General features: G+C 43.8%; 1 protein-coding gene across 2 annotated transcripts in view; it reads left to right on the top strand.

Annotated features, from left to right (window-relative positions):
• TNR (tenascin R) overlaps positions 1 to 24,148 on the top strand; it is a 435,764-nt gene that overhangs the window by 108,874 nt on the left and 302,742 nt on the right. Inside the window, exon 1 of one of the 2 annotated variants that reach the window (XM_054447893.2) lies at positions 15,475 to 15,535. The exons of the other annotated variant lie outside the window; for it this stretch is intronic. The gene's annotated coding sequence lies outside the window, so the exon portion shown is untranslated. Of the gene's footprint in view, positions 1 to 15,474; positions 15,536 to 24,148 lie in introns of those variants that run through there. 2 annotated transcript variants of the gene reach the window in all.

A 24,148-nucleotide genomic window follows, 5' to 3' on the forward strand; every position in this document is an offset into this window, starting at 1 on the left:
TGATGGTCACCGGGTAATCTTTGCTCTCCTTAGTGGTGTCATCTGACTTGAGATTTAAACTAATCATTTGGGCCACTATGTAGAATATAGACTATAATGAGGCAGTGAAACAGGGACACCAGCTTCCATGAGAGATGCTTGTTATTTGGACCAGGGTGCATGCCATAGAAGTGGAGGAGTGAACAAATCTTGAATATATTCTGAAGATGAAGTTCGTAGACTTTGCCCATAGATTGGATGTGGATGTTGACAGAAAGAGAGAAGTCAAGAAACATTCTAAGATTTTGGTTTGGGCAACCCAAAGAAAATATTTCATTTAATAAAACTCTGTATTTTCATAAGAAAGAATAAGAGTTTAAAAATAAAATAAGAAAAATTGATACTTCTGTTTGAAAAAAAATTCTAGATGCCAACAAGAACAGATTGTTTAGTTAAATTATGCCACAGGGCATAATTTAGCCCTATGGGTGGATGATTTGTTGGAATTTGGACTTGGTGTTTTTTTAGAGTCATCCAATCATCATGGGAGGGATCCTGTGGAAGATGATTTGGTAACATTCTAATCTCAGCTGGAGGAGTTTGGTACCCTAACTTTCCATTCCCCCAGGATTCTGGTGTGCAGGCCCTTGTTATCTGCAACCAACTAGCTTCAGTACTAGTTTCGCCTCTTTCCCTTGCCCTGGTGCAGAGGTCCAGAGCAGTATTTTGCTGGATGGTCATTTGTGCTGAGACCTGGCCTGAAGCCATATGCACAAGTGCCCACTTACCACGAAGCCATCCGAAGGAAAGTCAGTCCAAGTGGGTTTTGGGGCCCTAATCCATGAATGAGAGAGAGCCTGACATTTCCCCCAGGAGGGAGGTTGAACATCCTCTAGAAGCCACTGAGGAGGAGGACCTTGTACCCTGCCCAAGAGTGCCACAGTTGGTTATTGTCAGTGACTAAGAAACCTTTTGTAATTTGTTCTCTTGACCAGTTGAACAAGAGCAGAGTTGTAAGGCATCTCTTCTGGCAGGATTCTGTATAAAAAGAAGCTTGTTCTTGCTATCTCTACTCCTTCTGGAGACCATCTCAGCATCAGGTATTAGGGACATTCCTAGAAGGTCTGCACTCCCTGCTCCACAAGAGCCTGACTCACAGGGACCCAGCTGTATGAGGTATACTTCTCCAGAGAGGAGCAACTAGATGCTTCTATGCAGCTTGTCAAGTAATGGAGGAACCTGGGAAATCCATGAGTCTCTTCTAAAATTCACTGGAGATGGGGGTGGGGAGAAGGAGTTTGTCTTCTCTAGGGATTGATGCTCATTTCCCCCTCATTATATTCAGCATCTCCCTCACTGCAGAGCAGTGACTGATGGTGATCATGAGGCCACATGTACAGATAAGAAGTCTGAGCAAAGAGATCTAATCCAAACTCACAGCTGAGACAAGCTTTAGACAATGAAGAGGAGCCTAGAGGACATTAGATTTGACATTTCCCCCTTAGTGGTAGATTTCCTCTTGGAGCCGCACAGAAGTTCATCCAACACGTAATTATCCAGCCACTGATTAGCTGATACCTGGATTATTTTGGCCCCTTAAGATGAACCTATCATGAAAATATAAATGTATTACCTCTCATGCATTGTCACCCAGGCTTGATTAATCAGGCTGTGGATTACTCAGGGATTCTCTATTTTTTTTCTTTTGCTACTTTCTGTATTTTGATGATTTTATAAATCAGTCCTATCTCCCCTCAACCATAGGGTGGGTATGAGTACAAAGAAGAGGGGCAGCTCAATGTAGTCTATGCATTTGTGAGTTAGGAGATAAGATTTGGTGTTGGAGAAACTAAATGGCTTAAACATGATATTGAATTCTCTTTAAGTTTTAATTATCCATGTTATCTCTACTTTCATTATTATGGATCCCTGAACATCGGGAGTAATGGCTGTACAGTTGACAACTTCACCATGTAATAACAAAGTCTGCTCTGTTATCGTATTCCAGCATGCTATTTATCAGGGATCATTAGAACTCAGGATACTGGAGAGCAACAAAAATAAACAAAAGGCAAGCCCAGAGGGCTGTCTTGAATTCTCAGCCATCTTTCATTATCTCTTAATTTCTTAAACATCAGATTCATAAGGACTAAGTCTATAGGGACTAACTGGCTGATATTGCAAGCAAATGTTAAAACCAGGACAAATCCCAACTAGGGAATTTCCAAACCACTATAAAATTTCAAAATCAAATCTGTAAGATCCATGCTGGAACTGCACTATCACTGTCTTCATTATTGGTATAAATTGAATTGGCTTAGTCATACCTAATGCATGTTAGTTATGGAGGTCACAAAGGGAACTCATTATTGAATAGTGTTGTTGACATATTGTTATTCTTTTTTCAAGACTCTGGCCTGAGGCATCAGGTAAAGACCTAGTGTGGACCTACAACCACCAAACATGAGTTTGTTGAGGTTTGTGAGTCTTGGTGTCCAAACAGAGAGACCACCTCTGTCAAGACTCACATAGCAGAGAGCATTGGAATTCCAAGGACAGGGAACTGGGCTTCAGCAAAGACTGCACAGAGGAATTATAGAAATCAGGCAGGTTTGAGGGGACAGTTGGTCATTCTCTGGGAGTTCTGTCCATGGGTGACTCGTCATAGCCCGTAAATTGGGATTTGGGGAAGATCTTTAGTCTACAAGAGAATCTAGGAAAAGCAAGAGAATTGGCAATTGGTAAAGAATCAAAGGAGCCTGGGACCTGGGGCATGGATGGCAGGGGCTTCTCAGGGAGAAACTATGACTCAGGGGCTCTCAAGGAGAGACTATGACTCAGGGGCATGGAGAAGAGGGCAGGGGGCTCTCAGGGAGAAACTATGACTGAGACTTAACTATTAAGTCTGTGGGAAACTTAAATGTGCTTATATGTGTAAAGGACTTAGAACAAAGTAAATCATCTGTAGGTGTTAGCTATTTTTATTATATCACCACTATCATCCTGATTCTGAGGACAGAGGAGGTAGTAGTTAATATTGGACACCTGGATGTCAGTTCAGTAAGGTGACCAATGCTAATCTCAACTGCTGGGGGCGAGGCTATTTAGATACTGCCTTAGACATCTCTGGATAGTCACATCTGGGAAATAACATAAGGATGATCCATCAGGTAGAGGGAATAGTAGGTCCAGTTTGGGGAACTGGATACAGAGAAAATTAGGGGTGGAGCTGGCACCCATGGTATGGCCTGAGACTAGCCTAATTAGTTGACTCTGGAGCAGTTACATGTAATAAATAGCTCTCCAAAACTGAGCATGTATGATATCTGTGTAGGGAAACATAAATCCTCTTGAATTGAAATGGATTTTCGTATTTCTAAAGTATGGATTTTTCATATTTCTAAAACACTTAGGAATCCAAATATAGGTAATACTAACTCTTTTCTCCGTAATCTGTGGGGCTTGATGGACTGTAATAGTCCAAGATGAATGTGCGCTATTGTTTAATTGAGGGTGTTCTGTGGCAGGGGTAGAACACAGCATCACACAGGAGTGTAGATAATGGGATGATTGCTGAGGACTCCTGCAATTAATTCAGTCTCTATAGAGTCAATTCCATCTGAAGCACACACTACCAATTCCATCTGTATTGGTGCAACTGGATTAGGGGGATTTTTTATTAAAAATTCTCAAATCAGTGCAATACAAGATAATTACCTCCTTGCTGCTTCGTATCTTCTGCCAAGCACTTGATAAAATGTGTTCTACAAATGTAGATATGGAGTCATGATAAGAAAACTCACTCTTGCTGAATATTGGAATTATCTGGCTGATGTTGCAGGCAAATGTTAAAACCAGGACAAATCCCAACTGGAGAATTTCCAAACTCCTAGAAGTCATTCACTTCCCTGGGGCAAAGTTTAAAGAGAAAAATTAGAGACCTTTTTGTTTGCATACATGTTGGTGAACACACTCGAGATGGAGCTGCCCCAGCTGCTCAAAGTCGAAAACTTTCCAGATATGTCCAGGTGTCTTCTAAGTCAGAGCTGGCCTCTAAGTCAGACCTGTTGGGCCAGCTCCTTGCAGGGTGACCCTCACACATGCCTTTAGCTTCTGGGTGTATGTGAGGATGGAGCAGCCCTCTTGTTTTCTGGGATATACCTTATTAACTGTCTAACAAACTAGAGATCCTGTCCCTGTGCCCCTGGCCAGCCTCTGTAGCACCCTACAAAGGAGCAGAGGAGGGGCTAGGTAGGGACCCGTGGCTTTAGGATATTGGTTTGGGAACATTTGCCATTAAGAGAATGAGGAGGGCTGGGGCAACTTTGAATAGCCATGACAACCTCTTTTAGTTTTTTGTTTGTTTTGAGGGGGCAGTTGGTAATAAGTAGCACTGTATAAATTATAATGTGCTATGAAAAGACAGTGTGGTTTATCAAAAAAAGCATATCGATTAGGAGTGGCAACTTGGGACTGACTTCTGGTGCTACAGGAGTTCTGTGAGCACAACAAGCAAGTCATTTTCCATTTCCGTGCCTCGGTTTCCATACTTGGAACTTAGGATGGTGGAGACAGGGAATATTGGGGGATGTGTTAAGGGCCCTTCCAACTCTAATATTTCAAGCCCATGAGTCCTGTCTTGTGCTCCCACATACTAAGTCCCAAACAACGCCCACATTTTCACTCTAGTGACTTACATTTCCTCTCTGATATATTCCATTCTTCACACGCACTTGGGTTATTGAGATAAACCACTCACCTGAGATAGACAATCATTTAGCCAAGAAAACAAAATGTGAAAGACGATAAAGGCCCATCAGCAGAACAGATGGCTCTGCACACAAGGCAGAGAGACCCACAGGTGAGACAGAGGGCAAGGCTGATGGGGATGTGGGATAAGAGATGTTGGCAGCTGGCTGGATGAAATGGAGGGAAGGCGACAGAGCTGGTGACAAGAGGAGTGAGCATTTCATCAGCATCCGCATTGTCTTACACAGAGAGACAATCATTCAGGGGAACTGAAACATGGGGGCACACAGCTCTGCCCTCCTCCCCATCTTCCTCCCTGCCACTGATATAAACAGCAAACTTTTTTCAAAATCAAAGCAAGAAATTGACAATCACTGAGTGTCCCAGGGGCCGTTCATTGTGTCAAGTGGTTACATAGATTAGCTTATTTCATCTGACAGTGACTTCATGGGGTTGGCCTTATCATCATCATCATCATCATCATCATCATCATCATCATCATCATCATCCCAGCCCTATGAAAGAAAAAAGCAAAGTCAGGGAAGTCTACTCAGCTAGTAACTGCCGGTGCTGGGCTGAACTTGGGTTTGTCTGACTCTTGAGCCCATAGCCTTTTTGCTGTCCCCTGCTGTTGCCAGAACCATATCTGGTCTATGGAAGATGTGAACACAATTCCCTAATATTCTTCCTTTCCTCTCCCCACCTCTCCCATTCTGAGACAAAGATGTCAGTGGTTTGGAGCATAAGCAAGCATTGTCTCACTCTTTCTCTTCTTCTCTCTGCTTTCCTCCTCCCTTTCCTGGCCGAAAATTCTATTTATAATATGGAATGTACTAAGAGGCCATCCATTCACCACTTCCCTAATTTTTATGGCATTTGCGATTAAATCAACTCAGGCTGTGAGATTTGGTAATTAAATAATTTAGGTAGCAGAATATTTAATTAATTGTAATTACATATGCCACCTTGAAAGCCATTTCTATTTTAATTTTAGCACAAACTGGATTGTCCAAAACATGTGTTTTCTTTGTCAGCAAAACCTCTTGTCTCATAGCTGTAATTTCTTTCCTTCTTCCCCACCATTCCTCTAATCCTCCGATCTTTATTTTTTTTCTTTCCTTGTAATTTGACACATAGGCTATCAAAGGGGGCCAGCCATACCTCAGTTCTGTGTGCTAAGGGCAGTGGAAACTAAAAAAGAACATAAGACAAAGTCTTGGCCTACAAGATGCATATAGTCTAATTAAGGAGAAAATCCATAAAGACAATAAAGTGTGAATAACAGAAAGACCCCACAGATGATAATTGCATATGCAGTGGATTGAAGAGGATGGATGTAGGTTTGAAACAGGCCTGGATGTATGTGTAGCACTAACTCAGTGTGGGGAGTTGAGCCAAGTCTTGAGATGAGTAGTAAATAGTTGTAAAGCAGGGAAGAGGGGGTGGGTATTCCAGATAGAGGGGACAGCGTGTACAAGGTATGGAGACAGGATCTTGGGGAATGGTGGAAGTTTCTTCCCTACAGAGAGCTGTATATGGCCAAGAACTACACCAAAGACTATTTGTTCCTTTAGGGGAAGAGACATCATAACCTTATATAGGGAGGCAGTGTGGTACAGTGAGAGAGTCTCAGTTTAATATTGAGGTTCTAGATTTGAGTCATGGACACCAGATGCTCTGGGTTTCAGTTCTAGCTTTCCCGTGTACCATCTGTATGGTCCTAGACAGGTCGCCAATTTCTCATCTCGTTTTTTTCATCTGGAAAATAGGCACAATAAGACCTCGCAGGGCCATTCTCAGGATTGAAAGAGATAAGGTACACAGTGCTAAATAGGCATTTAATAAAGGTTGATATTAATGTTATTTTGTTTTTAACACCAAAACTTATTGTAAATTATTAGATACTTTACAAATATACAGAATTACTTGGTCTCTGCAGGATCTAACCAAAAGTCAATCCTTAATTCATGGTTACTAGCATTTTCAAATCTCAGATAGTTTTGTTGTTTAGCCTTGTCTACCCATATAGACTCTGTTTTCTAAGTGAAATAAAATAATCTGATGTTGAAATAATAGTTTCTGTTGGAGCAGGGGTGACCTCAATGATCATGTGGTGAGATGAGAGCCTGGGTGTTCCACTTTTTCACCCCACACCAATGCCCTACAGAGTCCTCCGTTGTTGACAATAGTGCACGGGGGAGCCTTGGGAACAGAGAGAAACTGGTTCTCTTCACACCATCTATAAGAATCAGATTTGCCAAGTACTTTTGCCAAAGCTGCTTTTCTTTGGTTTGCAAAATTTCTACCAAGTGGAGCAACCCTGTGGATAATGAAACTGCATGAGTATCCTCATTAAATGGCCCCCTCTGCAAGGGCTTGGGTGGCATGGGCCCTGAAGGCCCAGGCTGAGATCTTCCACAGAGCTAAGTTTCCTTCTCCCAGTGCCCCTTGGGGCACTTTGATGGTATTTGCTTCCTCCTACCCATCTCCTCTAATGCAAAAATTGTACTAATTAGTCAAACATTGCTATTGTTAGCAATGATAGATGCCTCCTGGTTTTTCTAAACATACTTAAACATGATTTTAAAATTCCATTTTTAGTCAAAAAGCATTACATGCTATTTATGACATATAAAGCAGTGTAGAGAAGCATAAAGAAAGAGCTAATATCCTTCTGCTCCCCCAATTCCTCTTGACTGAGAAAACCAATGTGTCCTTTCCATGGTTTTCTCTATGTTTACACATACATCACACACACATCACACACACAAACACACACACCCTCACACTCACACACACACTCATACACATGCGTATATTTTTCTGTCTGATTTGGCAAATGGAATCATTCACTACACATTACCATGCAAATTGACCCCCAATATATAGACCACAGGTGTTCAATCTTTTGGCTTCCTTGGGCCACGTTGGAAGAAGAAGAATTGTCTTGGGCCACACATAAAATACACTAACACTAATAACAGCTGGTGAGCTAAAAAAAAATCACCAAAGAAAAAATTTCATAATGTTTCAAGAAAGTTTACAAATTTGGGTTGGACTGCATTCAAAGCTGTCCTGGGCCACATGGGCCATGGATTGAACAAGCTTGCTATAGACCTGTAGATGTAATTTATTTCTAAATAGCTATATAACATTCCATTGTAAGGATGTATCAAAATGTATTTGACAATTCTCTGCATAATCTGAATTCAATTCTTTCTAGTTTTCTTTTATCTTAACAAATAAGGCCAGAAGAAATATTCCTATATATGCATTTCATGTATGTATGTGCATATGTGTTTATAGATCTGCATGCACACATATATATTTCTGTATTAAAGTCTCACAATGAGGGGTGACTGATCAGACTTGGGCATTTTTTATTTTCATAGGACATTCCAGGTCCTATTTCACAAAGATTGTGCCGCTGAAATTTGAGAACACCCACTACCCACATCCTTCCCAGTCCTGGGTAGTACCAGTCTTTTTATTTTTTGTGAATCAGATAAAGCAGAAATTAATTAAATGAATCTCCTTGCCCCTGCTTTTCTCTCCAGAGCAGCTGGATGACCACTGTCTGAATACACCATGCAGAGGCCTGGGCCCTGCCCTGCTCCCCTTATTTGGCGAGAATTCAGCCTGTTATTCATAAGCTGTCCGGCTTCCCTTTTTTTGGAGCAGAGCTCAGCTGGATTCTCAGGTAGTTTTAGGAGCACAAGTAAATTTAGTGTGAAATAGCCCTGACAGTTATAAAAGGTTTTGTTTTATTCATTAAAAGGATGCCTAACAGTGAAGCTAAATACCGCGGTAGGAAAGGGATTCCCCTAAACACCTGAAGAAGTATATTTGAAACAGAGGCCAAAACCCTCCTATCTGACAAACTCTTCTGTTTGCTAAAGATAAAAGAGAAAGAAAGGGAGGAAGGGAGGAAAAGAGAGAGAGAACGAGTGGAGTCACATCCTGAACCCTTGCAGATTGCTGTAGACCAGTAGTGAAGTATGTGCAGCGCCTAACCCCATGCCTGCTACATGGTGGCTGCTTAATCAATTGTGATTGCTGCTATCATTATCAAATAACTGAACAACGTAATTGTTTTCAACTTGGGATTTGCTACTGATAGACACATCCTCAATGAACCACGATTTCAGGAAAGTTTCTATTAAAAGACTTTACTTATCTGTAGCTTCTAGGGATAAGACAAGAGTTCCTCTTTTCTGCAGGCCTGAAGTAAAGGCTCTTCTCTCTAAAGCAGAATGGGACCTTGCTACTCTTCAGATCTCTTCTTGGAGTCCAGAGCATCAAAGTAACCTATCGCTCTTGATATTTTTTGAGCATGGATCCCCTGGAGTCTTCCACCTGCAAAGCCCTTGTTCTTAGACTTGGGCCTGCACTTCGGCAGCCATGGCAGGCAGGTCTCCAGACCCCAGAGAGCTCTGTGTGCTCTAGGGAGTGTCCTGGGCAATGACCTTGGGCAGAGGACACACCAGAAAGTCCCTTCCCAGGACGCAGTATGGGTCTGAGGTTCAGCCTAAAAAGCTGATAATAACTTATTTGTACAATGAGGAGCCGTGCCTCAACTATCACCACTTTTAAATTCTATAGGTATTATGTCCATATCTCCATTCATTTACCTACTAATGATTGTGTCTGTCCCATTCTAGCTCTTTAAGGACAATCCAAGAATAGAAGTGAGCTTCAGACACCTCAAGGCTATTTTGTAGCAATTATCTGGCAATTGCCTCTAACCCTATTTCCACTGGTAAAATTCTTGGCTTCCAAATCTCCACTTTGACCATGGTGTTGGCTTTGATCTCTCAGTACTGACTCTGAGGCCGCACCAGGCCCTCAGGTTCCTGCAGCCCCTTACAGCCTTCTAGCCCCTAGCTCCACCCCTCTGATGTTCAGGGTCTGACGCCAGCCTAGTGACCGCAAATACTTAGTGAGGCCAGTCCCACCTGTCCACTCTTCTCACCCCCTCCCCCGCATCTCTATACAGAAAAGAAAATTGTTCTCAGCAATGCCATGCATTGGCTGTTTAACTGCATTCCAGTCTCTGCAGGCCTACCCTCCACATTTCTGCATTTTTAATGTTCATGAGCTGCTTGTCTTGGCCTGACATTCCTGCCTACTCTTGGAAGCCTGGGATGAGGCTATGATCCTGGCATCATTTTCTCCCAGTTGTTAGAAAATTTAAAACAATCCGGTTTCCCCTGGGATCCCGTGATAGAAACATCGTAGCCTGGGGTCCTATGATAGAAACATCTTAGCCTGGATCTGTAGGACATTTTCAGTGCCTCAGTACCTCTGGCCATATGTTAAAGCAGAGAGACAAGATCAGTTGCTGGAGATGGAGAGGAGGCGAATCATCTCCTACGCTCTCAGAAGCCCAGTGCACCACAGACAGCTGAGGCAGGATGTGCCTGCCACATGGGAGCTCTCGGGTGCTATAGAAAATCCAATCTGATCCACTCCAATGGGGCTATTACACTCCAGCCCTGATAGGATCACACTTTCAGAGCACAAGGTAAAATTAAATTTGAGAGAAAATGAGATTTCTTTTGTTTTCTACAGAGTCCCATAGATAAGTGTCCTTCATGACTTAAGCTGGATGGCCACAAGAAGCCCCACTGCAGGCCCAGAGGGATCTGATAGACAAATGGAATGAATTGGCACCACCATTGAAGATGATGGATGGGCTTCTCTTTCCATCTCCCTCCAGGCTGGCACTGGGCCAACTTGCAAAGTGCTGTAGAGGAAGTTTGTCCTCAGTACCTCTTCATTCTTTCTCTGCTGCTCCTCTTCCCTTTGTCTGTCCCTGCTCCTCAGCTGCCCAGTGTTGGCACAAGCTTCAAACCCAGTGACCCTGGGTTTCTCCAGCTCTCAGGTGGAACCCACTCAATGAGCTCATTTGAGCTAAAATGTTAACAGTGGCACAAAAAACGGTGCCACTCTTTTTTTTTAAATTTTATTATTATTGTTACATATGTATACATGAACCATGTTGGTGTGCTGCACCCATTAACTCGTCATTTTGCATTAGGTATATCTCCTAAAAGGTGCCACTCTTTACCTCTTCCCCATAGGTCCCTTTAAGTGGCCTTCAAGCAAAGTACTATCTAAGCCACAGATTTCAGAGATCCTAAAAAGGCTCTAGGAACCTGTAGGAGAGGTTCCCTCCACCCCAAATCACAGCGCTTGGACTTGATCCCCTGGGGAGAAAGATAAACCCTGAAAACACATTTTCCTTGCTGCCTTATGGCAACATTTCTCAGAGTGTGGTCTGCAGACAACGGCATTAGAAACACCTGGAATGCTGGTAAAGAGCATATTTTTAGTTCCCTGCCCAGAATTACTAAATCAGAATCTCTGCCATGGCTTCCAAGGAAATAAGCTTTTTAACCTGCCTTCTGTGAGATTCTAAGGCACAGTTTGAGAGCCACTGGCTGTAATTTGGAGGTGTTTCTCCCAGTGGTCCTGGCTCGTTCTGACTATCATGTAGATTGGGGCAGCTGAGACTGCTGGCTTCTTTGGCTTTTACAGACCTCTCATTACTCTCAGTGGCTATTATGGTAAAGGCCAAAGGCTTCTTAGAAATTTGCAGCTTCCTCCAAGACAGCTCTCTTGAGCTCTCTCCAATAGGAAAAGTTGTGTTTCCAAAGAACACATCTGAATGTGTAAAAATGTTAGGAGAGCCTCAGATTAACTTGAAAGTAGAACTGATTTTACTCATTTTGGGGGTGGGGTGGGTATGGATGGGGGATGGCAATTATGATGATCATTACAATTAGAGCTATAATTTATTGATGGCCTATCAAGTTCTAAGCCTGGTGCAAACTACTCATAATTTCATTTAATCTTTACAATGTTCCAATATGGTGAGTATCATTATGCCATTTTTACCAGATGAGAAATTTGTGGTTGAAAATCACATAACTAGTAACTGATATAATAATAGAATTTGAACTCAGTCTTTCTGAAGCTAGTAACTCCTTTTCAAGTATATGCAAATTTATAAAGCTAAAGCCCATCCCCATCCACTGTTCTGTTTTGATGTTTACACCAATGCTGTGAGGCAGACAGAACAAGTTTTATAAATGAGAAAGCTAAGGATTAGAGTTTTTCATCCCAGCTTGTGCACTAGTAAGAAACACAGTCAAAGTTTGAACAACACAGGGCATTTACTGTCAATCCAGGGCTTTTTCTTTCATGAGATTCTGCTTTGTCCTCTTGCCATGTCAATCACAAGTTATATACCCAAGAGGCAGCAATACTGTTAGTTTAGATTAACAAGTGTATGAGTTTGGTGGGGCTGCCATAGCAAATTACTTTGTGGCTTAAAACAACACAGTTTTATGTTCTCAGAGTTCTGGAGGCCAGAAGTCCAAAATCAAGATGATAACAGGATCTAGGTTCCTCTGAAGGATCTAGGAGAAAAATCTTTCTGGCTCTTCCAGCTTCTGGGGGCTCCAGGCATTCCTTGGCTTGTGGTGACATCACTCCAATCTTAACTTCTGTCATGGCCTTCACCTCTATGTCTTTCTTCTCTTCTGCCTTTTATCACTTGTCATTGGATTTAGGCTTCACCTGGATAATCCTGCATGATTTCATCTCAGGATCTTTAACTTAATTATGTCTGCAAAGACCCTTTTCTAAACAAGTTCTGAGGGTTAAAACATAGACATATCTTCTGGGGCCCAGCATTGAATCTAACACTATAGGTAACTAGTATTTTAAGACACAAATATAAATAAGACATATGTATAAATACACAAAGCTCATTAGAAAACATATACGGTTCATTTCAATTTCTCAGTTGCTTTCTTCTCGATTACTAACTGAAGGCTGCCATGAAGAATGGTTTTTGTTGAGAATTAGGGACAGTGAGGGATTCTTTTAGAGCAAAAGGGTATTAAGGTTAGGGCAACCCGAGAAGGTAGCTATGAAATGCAAGAGCCCACCCAGAAGGCAGAAGAGAGAGGATAGCAGCTCAGCACTGAGGGAGCAGCAGAAAGAGAGCTGGAAGTGGGTGGAATGGTTCTGGAAGCAGCTACTTCACAGTCATGACCTGCTTGGGTGAGATTTTAATGACCTTCGCACGATCATAGTTATCAAAACCTACTTCTGGAATGGGGAATGGTAGGAGTGTATTAGTCCATTTTCACACTGCTGATAAAGACATACCCGAGACTGGGCAATTTACAAAAGGAAGAGGTTTAATTGGACTTACAGTTCCACATGGCTGGGGAATGTCTCAGAATCATGGCAAAGGGTGAAAGGCACTTCTTACATGGCAGTGGCAAGAGAGAAAGAGGAAGAAGCAAAAGCAGAAACCCCTGATAAGCCCATCAGACCTCGTGAAACTTATTCACTATCATGAGAATAGCACAGGAAAGACAGGCCCCTATGATTCAATTACCTCCCCCTGGGTCCCTCCCACAACACTTGGGAATTCTGGGAGATTCAATTGAAGTTGAGATTTGGGTGGGGTCAGAGCCAAGCCATATCCAGGAGCATCTTGTCCTTGTTTGGTTTGATATCATTTCAGCCTGTGGGGAGATGTGCAGATGGCTGGCAGTAGCGGGGGATGGGCTAGAAGGCTCAGAGACCCTTGCTGACCATGAAATCAGGCCCTCTGCAGAAAGCGGACCAATCTCAGTCCTGACTGCTCTGATGCTGCTGTTGCAATCAACTTCTGCAGTGCCTGCTGTCACAGGCCAAGGCTGGAAGTAGTGGGGAGCCCTTTAACAGCAGCAGAAACATTCTCTATTGAGAACAGGATAGTGAATCCCATGGGGAGGCTCTGCTCAGAGTCACTCTTACTTCCTACAGCAACTATGGAGCACACAGGCCTGGCTGAGCCAGTCTGGCGCTCAGGCCTCTGGGAATTCCTCTGCACTAGGGCTTTTGCAAGGAGCAGTGGCAGCCTACAGGCCAAAAAAGTGCATTTCCCCAGATGCTGCTAGCAGACCCAGTGCAAGCTAGTGCCAGCGAGCCAATGCCACCCCTGTGTCCCTCTTTACCAGCCATTACATAATCACTTTGACAGGGCCCAACATCTAGTTCTGCTACAGTCTTTGCATTCATGATATTCTGTTTCTCTGGCACTTAGGAAGGGATATTTTACAGAAAGAATGGGCAGAAAAATCACACTGTTGTTTTTCACAGTTGAGGGTTATTTGAAAAGAAAGGAAAAAAACATCAGAAAGGATGATCAGAGCTGACTTGGGAATCATAGAAGCCAAATTTGTGGCTATTCAAGGCTCTTGGGAGCTTTTTCAGGTAAGCAGAGGTCCCTTCTTCCCTAGAGTTCTTAAGCTGCAATGGATGCTAGCTCCTTGGTGCTGGAGCATCAGTACTTCTGGCCAAGCTTAGGAGGAGGCCCTAGAGGTGCCTTTGAGCTTCCTCATCTAAGAGCTCCCCAGAAAACCGGGCAAGTGGGAAATCTGGAGCAGCAGGTGCTCAGCTGAAGGCTGGTCTTCCCTTAGTACTGAAGAAGGGGGCCCCATCCTGTAGTGACCCCATGGTGAAATAGAATATGATTGTCTTTGGAACTCTATCTTCTCTGCACATTGCTCCATCTGCCTCTTGGTGGCTGTCCATTCCCTATCCCAGGAGCCCACCATTCCCTTAGGTTGTCTGTATGAGTTTCCCAGGGCTACAGTAATGAAGTGCCATAAACTGAGCAGCTTAAAACAACGGAAATTATATTGTCTGACAGTTCTGGAGGCTAGAAGTGCAAAATCAAGGTGTCAGTAGGGCCAAGATTTCTTTGAAACCTGTAGTGGGACTCTCTCTTCACCTCGTCGCAGCTTCTGGTGGTTTGCAGACACTCCTTAGCATTTCTTGGCTTGCTTTTGAAACCTCTGCTTCCCTCGATCTCTGTCTCTGTTGTTACATGGAGTTCTTCTCTTGTATGTCTCTGTATCTGTCTCATCTCCTTTTCTTATAAACGTACCAGTCATGTTGAATTATGGGCCCACTCTACTTCAGTATGACCTAACTAGCTGATATATCTGCAAAGATCCTTTTTCCAAGTAAGGTCACATTCTGAAGCTCCAGGAATAACATGAATTGGGGGATAGGGGGAAGGGACATGATCAACCCAGTACACACTCTCTATCATCTATTTCCAGGAAAGAATTGTATAATCTTATTCTCAATATAGTGAGGATGACTGATGAGCCTGGGTGTACCAAAAGATTCATTAAGAGGTACCACCGTGTAAGCTAGGGGAGGAGGAGCAATTGGTGGAGAGGGAAGATTTTCTATGAATGAATCTCTGATGGTGGAATTCTATACACTGGGAAGGCCTGGAGACCAGATTACTCCAGGTGGGTGTGTGCCCACTTTACCTAATCTTGTTGAGTGGCTCTCATCACCATGCTAGCATTTTTATATAGATGGAAATAAAATATCAGGGCATTCCTAGAAAAAATAAGAGTCAGAAAACTAGGGTAGCTAGAGGAAAGAGCTCCTTGACTTGTGTCAGTAGACCTGGGCCCAAGCCTTGGCTTCACCTGTAACCAGTGTGGGCCCTGGAGCACTTCAGTGGCTTCAGGCTCCTCTGTAGTATGGGGGGATAGGACCAGAAGACCCCTACGTCAATTCTTCCCCTAGCATTTTATCATCATACATGTGGGCAAATTAGCTCACTCTAATCCTCTGCTGGTTTCCTTCCTGCCACCTCTTCTCTGCAGGCAATAGTCCTGTGAGCAAACCTCACCTCCTGCACCTCCAACAAATTGGGATGCCCAGAGCAAGAGGGCTGATTCACAGCATTAGGAACAACTAGGAGGCTACATTTTGGGTAAGAAACTGTTTTCTGCGAGTCTTTTATTTATTATCCAAAGACTGTATCAGGTACTAGATATATATTATACTGTGTAGGTATAGAGAGAAATGTGTAATAGTAATACCTAATATTTACCCAACATATATATGCACACACACAATAGTGGTGAATTTGGCAGATGATGTCTTTGTACACACAGAGTTTATGATCAACCAGGTCAATTTAGGTCAATTGATCCTTTAGAAAGGTAAGCCAATAGTACTTTCAGATCCCATGAGAGACAAGTTGAAGAGCACTGTTATAGGTTGAATTTGTCTTCCAAAAAAGGTATGTTGAAATCTTAACCCTCAGTACCTCAGAATGTAACCTTATTTGGAAATAGGATCTTTGCAGACATAATTAGGATGGGGTCATACTGGTGTAGGGTGGGTTCTTAATCCAATATTGCTGGTGTCCTTATAAAACAGCCATGGGGAAACAGAGGCACCAGGGACAACCCCACGTAAATATGAAGACAGAGACGGGCTTAAGCAGCTTTAAGCTAAGGCATGCCAGAGAGTGCCCACAAATCACCAGAAGCTAGGAAGAGGCAAGAAAAAATTCTCCCTATAGGTTTCAGAGGGATCATAGCCCTGCTAATACCTTAATTTAGGACTTTTAGCTTCCATAACTATCAGATGACAAATTTCTGTTGTTTTAAGGTACTCAGTTGTTATACTTCGTTACAACCTTAAGAAATCAATACAGGCACCTAAAGCAGTCTAGAGAGTTCTGGGAAAGCTTCCCAGAGGAAGAGATGCCCATACTGGGGCCTTAAATATGCGTAGGAGTTGGCAAAGGACAGGGTGTGAGTGGCACGTGGATATCGGGCTACAGGGTGTTCCGCGGAAAGGAAACAGTATATACAAATGCCTGGGGAAGAAAGCCTGGTTAGATAGAGGTTAGTGTGGGTGTCCCACGGGGCTTGATGTGGAATGAAAAGCAATGTGGACAGAAAAAGAAGGAGGGACCAGGTCACCTGCTTCTGTTGAGGTAGTTCTCCAAAACTGGCATGAGTGCTATGGGTGCCTGGTGCCCCAGCTCTGCCATGTACCTGCAAACACCTGATTCCCTGCTGTAGAGGAGTATCAGTCAGGGATTCAATAGGAAATGAGGGCATGTAAGGCTTTTCTGCCTACAGTGCTCCTTCCAGATTCAGAGTCTCCAAGACTCATTTATTTCCCAAATATTTATTTAGTGTTCAAAGTTCTACATTCAATATGTAAGATACAGAAATGTATAACAATAATACCTAACATTTACCCAACATATATTATGTACAAAGCACTCTGCTTAGTGCTTTACATGGATTATCTCACTCAATGCTCTTAACATCCTCACAGAGTGAATAACATTATTATCCCTCTTTCAAAGAGAAGGAACCCAACCTGCAGAGATTAAATAACTTGCAAAAGTGTTTCAGCCAGGAAGCTGTGGAGCTGAGATGTGAACCAGGGTAGGCTCAATCTAGGGCCATACCCTTAACCTTTGTGCAATACAAATCCTTGCCTCTATGGTGCTTATAATCTAGTAGGAAAAGTAGGACAGCCATAACTCAAAACATGTTGAATGTTGATAGTTTCTAAGTGCTTAGAGAAGGTATAAGATGGATGGGATATAAGGGCGGAGAGGAAGGAGGGAGGAGCAGGAAAGTTCCAAGTGAGGAAGTGAAATTTGAGCTGGACATTGAAGGGTAGGTAGCTAATAATATTGACAAGAGCTTATCAAGCACGTGCTAGCTGTGAAACTGTGTCAATGCTTTATACAACAACCCTATGAGATAGGTACTACTATTAACCCATTTAATACATTAGGAAATTGGAGGCACAGGAAAGTGGAGTATAATTTAGATAGATACATCTGGCAGTGAGGATAATGGCCAGAGGAAGAAAGCGTCCTGAAATGCACCTCAGGGGTGAGTTTGGGGCAGTGAGTAGCTGAGTGTGGTGGGGGTGTCAGATCCATGAAGGGAAGCAAGGAGGGTCAGATGGGGCCAGGTCATGACAAGTGGGGAATTCAAGGTAAGGATTTGGACTTGATTCAGCAGGCAGTAAGGAGGCATTAGAAGATTTTGATCAGGAAGACTAGTCTGGCAGCAGAATTCAGGCTACAGCGCAGACAGACGTAGACAGTGAGATGAGCAGGGGTCCTATTACAGTACATCATGCCCATCAGTCGGTCACAATACATGTTGAGTGCCTGCCATGTGCCAGAACAGAGCGGTCAGCTGGAAAGAAGAGGTCTCCACCCTCTTACAGTTAACAGTCAAGGACGATGGCAATGCCGTCCTGAATCAAGGCAAGAGTGACAGCAAAGGGAAGAGAGGTGCGTGGTAGTAGCATTTAGCATTTAGAATTAACAGAACATGGCAATGGAGGCATTCAGAGTGCTCTCAGCACTCTGGAAACTATGCCTGTGGGTCAGGGGCCAGCCCACCTGGCAGGTAAGTATGAGACTAAACAGAACAACCGAACTTACAAAGCAAGTTGGAGTTTAGAAGAGCTTCTCTCTCTCTCTCTTTTTTTTTCTACTCACACAAACTCATTTGAGATTGAGCTTCTATGAAAGAGCATCCCATACACCTGCTCACCCTGGTGAGGGGCTCTGCAGCTGTGACTGTTGCAGTGCTGGACACCAGAGGCCAGCCCAGTGCACAGCATGACTGGTGTGACTAAATTCAGGAGCGCATCCTAGGTCCTCAGTCTTTGAACCACCTACTCGCCACTGCTCTGCCCAATTGTACAGGCTTGGCTAGCTTAGCCCCTCTGCTTCTTTTCTCTCTGCCTCCTGCTGACAGCCTTTGGGCTGTGTTCTGCTTGTTAGCAGCTCTGCTGGTGGTGGGCGAAGGGATGGAAAGCCTCCAGAACTTGGACTAGTTTCTTTGGCTCATTGTTAACAGCTCTGACAAAAGCCAGGTTAAGGGAAAGGCGGTTGAGGTTACTGGGTCAAAATTTTCCTACCAATACTCCAGCCTGGTGATTATGTTTCGTCTACCTAGTTCTCTCTGCCTATTCCAATTCTATCAGGCTTCCAAGCTCAGCTCACACCCAGCAGAAGCTCAATAACTGTGGGGTTGGTAATAAAACTGAGAGCAATCTGTCTAGCTGAAAGTGCACACTCATTGCTCTGAGCTCACTAAGCACTTTGTCTATCCTGCCTATTACTCTCTTAAAAACCAGGGAGAAAGAGTTCTGTGCCAGAATTTACCTCTGGGCCCCTGAAATCACTTCTTGGACTTCCTTGCCCAAGGAAGAGCCAGATGGAAATTTATTAACAGAGATGACTGCATCTATGTGAAATTACGCATTATAACAATTACACAGCACTTTACCTTCCATTTAATTCTCCCCTTCCATTTAATTGGTGAGGTAGGTTTTATTAATCCCATTTTATAGATGGGTAAGTTTCAGTGATTTACAGAAGAGGCCATGCCACTAGGGTAAAAACAAGTTGGAGCAAATGCTTTCTTATTCTGAAGTCCTCCTTGTTTTCATTCCAACACACAACCTCTGTGTTTGCACTGTTTTAGTGGTGATTGGCTGTATGTATTATGCTTTTTTCCTCTGGGGAAGAGCAGGAAAATATTTGATTACTACCAATTTCCTGAGCATCATGACCTGGGTACTTTTCCTGGCTCCGCTCTGGCGAGTATTGGGTCTTGGGAACAGGTGTCACAACATCTCTGGAACTCTATTACCTCATCTGCAAGATGGTGGGTTTGGATTGAATAATTTCCCAAGACTTGTGTTCTAATTCTATACATCCATGGCTGGTATTGATTTACTCTTTTTTCAGGTCCAAAGCGGGCTATAGAGGATACTTGTTTTCTCCCCAGCCAGGTTGGCATTTGATAGACTAATGAGCCTGCTTAGCTTTGTTCTACTCAATACATCAGGTGGGTTATCTGCATGACTTTTCTGGTCTCCTGAAACTGGAATCATTCTGCATTGAAATGGTTCCATAATGTACCTCCTGCTCTGGGCCATTGTCCTGGGAGGCCATCCTAGACTGACATTCTGCATGAAGTTTTATGTGTTGCAAGCTGGTAAAGGACTCTATAAATACTAGATTTTCTTTTTGGTCCTTTGGACAGGAATGGACAATGCTCTCAAGGTCCATTGCTCTCATGGTTGCCCAGCTTTCTAATGGAACTGTCTTTTTCCATTAGCAAGCTGGGCAACTTGAGATGGCCTAGGAGGGATGTGGAGGAGTAGACCGTGATAGAGGAGGAGACTGGAGAGAACAGGCACTCAGTCACTAATGGAGACCCTCCTAGCACCCCAGGGCAGCAAGGCCTCTTTTCATGGAGGCCATTTGCTCTCTAGTTGCAGAAGTTGCCCTGCCAGCCCTTCACCGAGCTGGGCAATGAGGCGAGGTGGGCACAGCTGTGCCCTAATGAACAGCCAGATGGAAAACCAAATGGGCACGTTAGGTTAGTGGCCAACCAAATCCTCAGTCTTCTCAAATGAATCACAACCTGTGTGCCGGGTACTCCTGGGCAGAAGGCAAGGGCAGTGTTTGATCAATGGCATTGCCTAAAGTAGAACCTCTAACAGTCCCAGCACCCAGGTTAACCCTCTTTCCAGTGTGTTCCTGGAGGTGACTAGCAGGATGTGGGTTCCTCTATAGATTATAAAGCTGGCGTATTCAGGCCAACCAGGTTGGGGGGTTCCACTCCCTGCTGTAAGCAACGGCCCTATGGCTTTCTGTATGGTTCTCCTGAGCAAAGCAGTGCCCTACTCCTAGGGCTAAAGAGAGTGTCTACCAGCAGGGTGGGCAGAGGGAACAAATGGTTTCCTCTTAGCCGGTTGGGACAGAGACTCCCCATGTGAAAAAGAACTGCAGTTTAATAGCATGGAACAAAAGCAGCTAAGTGGCTGCCAATATGCATTCAGTTGAGTCCAGGAAGTGTAGTAAAATTAAAGGGGAGAGGGGAAAAATAACCAGTCCTGCCAGGTGGATTTGTAGTGTCTGCATTGATGCTACATTTGTATTCTAGGTTTCTCTGAATAGGAGGTGGGCTCTAATGATATCACTTTAAACCTCAGGGCCAGAGATACAATCACATGCCATTACTCCTTAATCACATGGTAACCACTATGCCATTACTTTCTAACTTCAGTCTAATTGCAACTTACTTCTGATTAGTGGGCAATAAACATTTACAAACAGGGTCCAGATCTATTTCCATACAATTTACTCAGCTTAAGAGAAGGAATGAAAATATATAAATTGGGTGAGTGCAGGGAGCCTACCCCAATACTGTAGTTATCATAAGGAATGTTGATTGAGCTTGAATGACCCTCCCAATTAAGTAACAAAAGAGATTTTAGGGGAAAAGTAGGTACCTCTACCTAGGAGTGATTCAGGAAGTCAAGTTTGAAGTCCAGAGTCTTGAGTTCATGTTCTTGCTCTTTTATTTACTGGCTGCATGATCTTGGTCAAGAACTAAACCTTTTTGAGTATCAGTCTCGTGATCTAAAATGGGTAAAATAAAAACTACTTTGAAAAGATAAAGATTTTTAAAAAGATCATATTTGTGTGAAACCTCTGTGAAATAAAAAAAGATGTTGTGTGGTTATTAACTATTACTATTATTCCCAGGGTGAGGAACATCCTTTGATAGTGAAGGAACGTGAAACTGTTATTATTAATATTTCAAAGGCTTCAGCAGCCAGTACTTCTCAGACTTTAATGCACAAACAAATCACTGAGGATCTTAGATTTCGATTTAGCAGGTCTGGAATGGGACCTTAGGTTCTGCTTTCTTAGAAGCGCCTAGGTAATGCTGTTGTGGCTGGTCTCACACCACACTATGAATAGAAGGCTTTAGGCCATCCCGATGCAAGAATCCTGCTGTGGAAGGTAATGGGACATAGGGCAGAGGGATCGCATGGTCACCAAATTTTCTCTACCCTGCTGACTGGAGCCAGTGCCGACATTAGCTCCTGGACCTCCTGGCACAGACAGTGGTAATTGAAATGCAAGCTGTGTCTGGGAAGGCTGGCACATAGAGGCACCCAGACACTCACATGTGACTAAGGGTCAGGTCTTCAGTGCAAGGGACCAACACCTAAAAGGGTAAATCTCCATGGGGAGAGGACATAGGAAGATTCTGAGGAAGATATATTTTTGTGTAATGATCAGTAAAGGTGTTCCGGTATCAGAAAACTCTCAGTGAATATGGCAGCAAGCATGGTCCTGGACGGGGACTCTAACCATGCCATTGAATCCTCACAATTGGCTTGTGGAAGGGGCTCAGTTACTCCTTAATAGAAGGAAGAGGAGAAAGAAGGGCTGATGGAAGGAGGAAGCAGGGAGGGAGGAATGAATTTATTTTGGGAGTGGTGGAAAGAGTAGACATTGCCAACTTCACATATTTGTTAATGGCTGGCACCGAAAAGAATACCAGAATTATAGATGGCTGAAGCTGGAAGGCATCTTTGAAGTTATCTTTTTCAACCTCTCATTTCACAGTCCAAGAAACTGAGACTTAGTGCCTGTCCTACAGCCACACAGGGAGTTGGTGGCAAAGCTGCATGCAGTCAGCCACACAGGGGGTTGGTAGCAAAAGTCACACAGGGAGTAGCTGGGAACACTAGAGCCCAGTTTTCCCTGTTCTCAACCATGTCTTCTTTCCTGTGCTCCTCATGCCAGATAAATGAAACTTGCTTCTTGAAATATCTACATGCCAATGCCCAGACAGAGGGAGCACAGAAGCGGGGATCACCAAGGAGCACAGCCCTCCTTGCCTCTTTGCTGAGCCCCGTGATCCCCTCAGCTCTGAACACCACCTGTTTGATTTCCAGAGAAAAGATTTTGTTTCCTTTGCCCCCATCCTTCAGCAGGGAGAAACCAGGCTACACCAGACCCCCAAGCCTTCAAAGTTCTGCTTCAGAGAGGTGGCCACTTTCACATGCCTGGATCCCAAAGCACACCTAGCATCACCCGCCAGCCACCAGGAGGTGTGGGTGCCTGCAGAGGGCTAAGGGTCAGTGTCACTTTCTCAAAGAGACATGTGACATCTCCTGAGGGCTGTAATGCATGCATGTCAAGGCAGGTGAGGGACATCCCAGGCAGGGCCAGACACTGAAGGCTATAGAGGGGAGGCTTTGGTCGTGAACACAGGGCCACGAGCAGGGTGAAGGGCAAATAGATCAGACAAAATGCATCCCCCAGAGAATACTTCTGAACAGAACCCTTGGAATCTAGAAATGCCCTTTAGGGTCACATGGGGAAATATAGCTGACCTATATTTGGCCCCTGGCACATCTCCTGGTAGATGCTTTGTCCCATGTAGAAAGAGCAGAGCCTATCCACATGCCATTCTCTCAGTTATTTTTAAAAATTACCTTAATCTAGCTATTTTAGGTATGTACTTTAGGTAAACACATTTAATATATACCTATATTACAGTATTGCTTTTGCAACTCGTAGCATTGAGGATGGAACATCATTAAATATCCTTTGAGCGCAGGCTTCAGTGAGATTCTTAACTACTATGCAAAGTAAAACCTAAATATATGTGGATGTGGGATGCCTTAGAAGCCTAACTAAAAGGTGCAAGCTATGTTTGTGATGCAGACTGTAAATAAGGGTGTTTAGAGCTCCAGTTTGGTTTCTTGTCTCCATTCAGTGCCACTAAATATGCCACGATTAGAAGGCTCCTCTTAATCTCCATGCTCCTCTCTATACTCTAATTCCTGAAGCAGGAGGACGCTGAAGTCCTGAGGGGTCAGGAGACTGGCCAAAGTGAGTCAGGAACAGGATTAAAGCTCACACTCATCTGAGCTTACACCATAAGGAGACACATAGGCTCTGTGACCTCGGAGCCTCAGGGTGGGGCCTTGGTGTGGACCTCAGACCCCCACTCCTCCAGGTATTGGATCCCTGCCTGTGTAAGGGGTGGGACATGGGGTCCTCAACATCACTAAAGCATCTCCAGGCCTGCAGACTAAGCCTGATCCCTCCTCTCCCAATACATGTTTAAAATCCAGTTTCTGAAAAAGGAGGAGTTACTGTTTAATCACCTGCCCAGACTAAAGTCCAGGCTTGGTGCTCAACATCCCTTTATGGAAAAGCTCATAGAGCAAACTTTAAGGAGAAAAGAAGGTCCAAGAATCCTCCCTCCCCTTCAGCTGGGAGACACACACCAGTTAAAAATAGAATTTGGTTGTACTCTTTTCAGGATCTGACCACACCAGCCACATCCAAAGATGAAAGGTTTATAATTCTTTTAGCAGCCCTCTTAGCCTTTATTGTCCACCCTCGATTTATCTCCACTAATGTAACTGAGCCATTTCCCTTCCTTCCTTCCTTCCTCCCTCAGGAAGAAAGCTATTTCACCAGCCCCACTCAGGTGGGGGGATCCCCATGAGTCCAGATGGCTGCATAGCAGCCCTCCAGGCTGTGGGTTAGAGGAAGGGAGTTCCACAGCTTTTTCTTCCTCAGTATTTTTGCTCATTGCTTCATTGTCACCTTTATGACACCCAAATGCCCTGCCATTGAACAGCAGGTCACCCACTGTGTGGAAGAACCTGAGTGCTGAGAAGTCTCTGTGTGTGCTCATACAGGTCAGGATGAGACCAC

The sequence above is a fragment of the Pongo pygmaeus genome, chromosome 1 (assembly GCF_028885625.2).
Source record: "Pongo pygmaeus isolate AG05252 chromosome 1, NHGRI_mPonPyg2-v2.0_pri, whole genome shotgun sequence".
Lineage (NCBI taxonomy): Eukaryota > Metazoa > Chordata > Mammalia > Primates > Hominidae > Pongo > Pongo pygmaeus.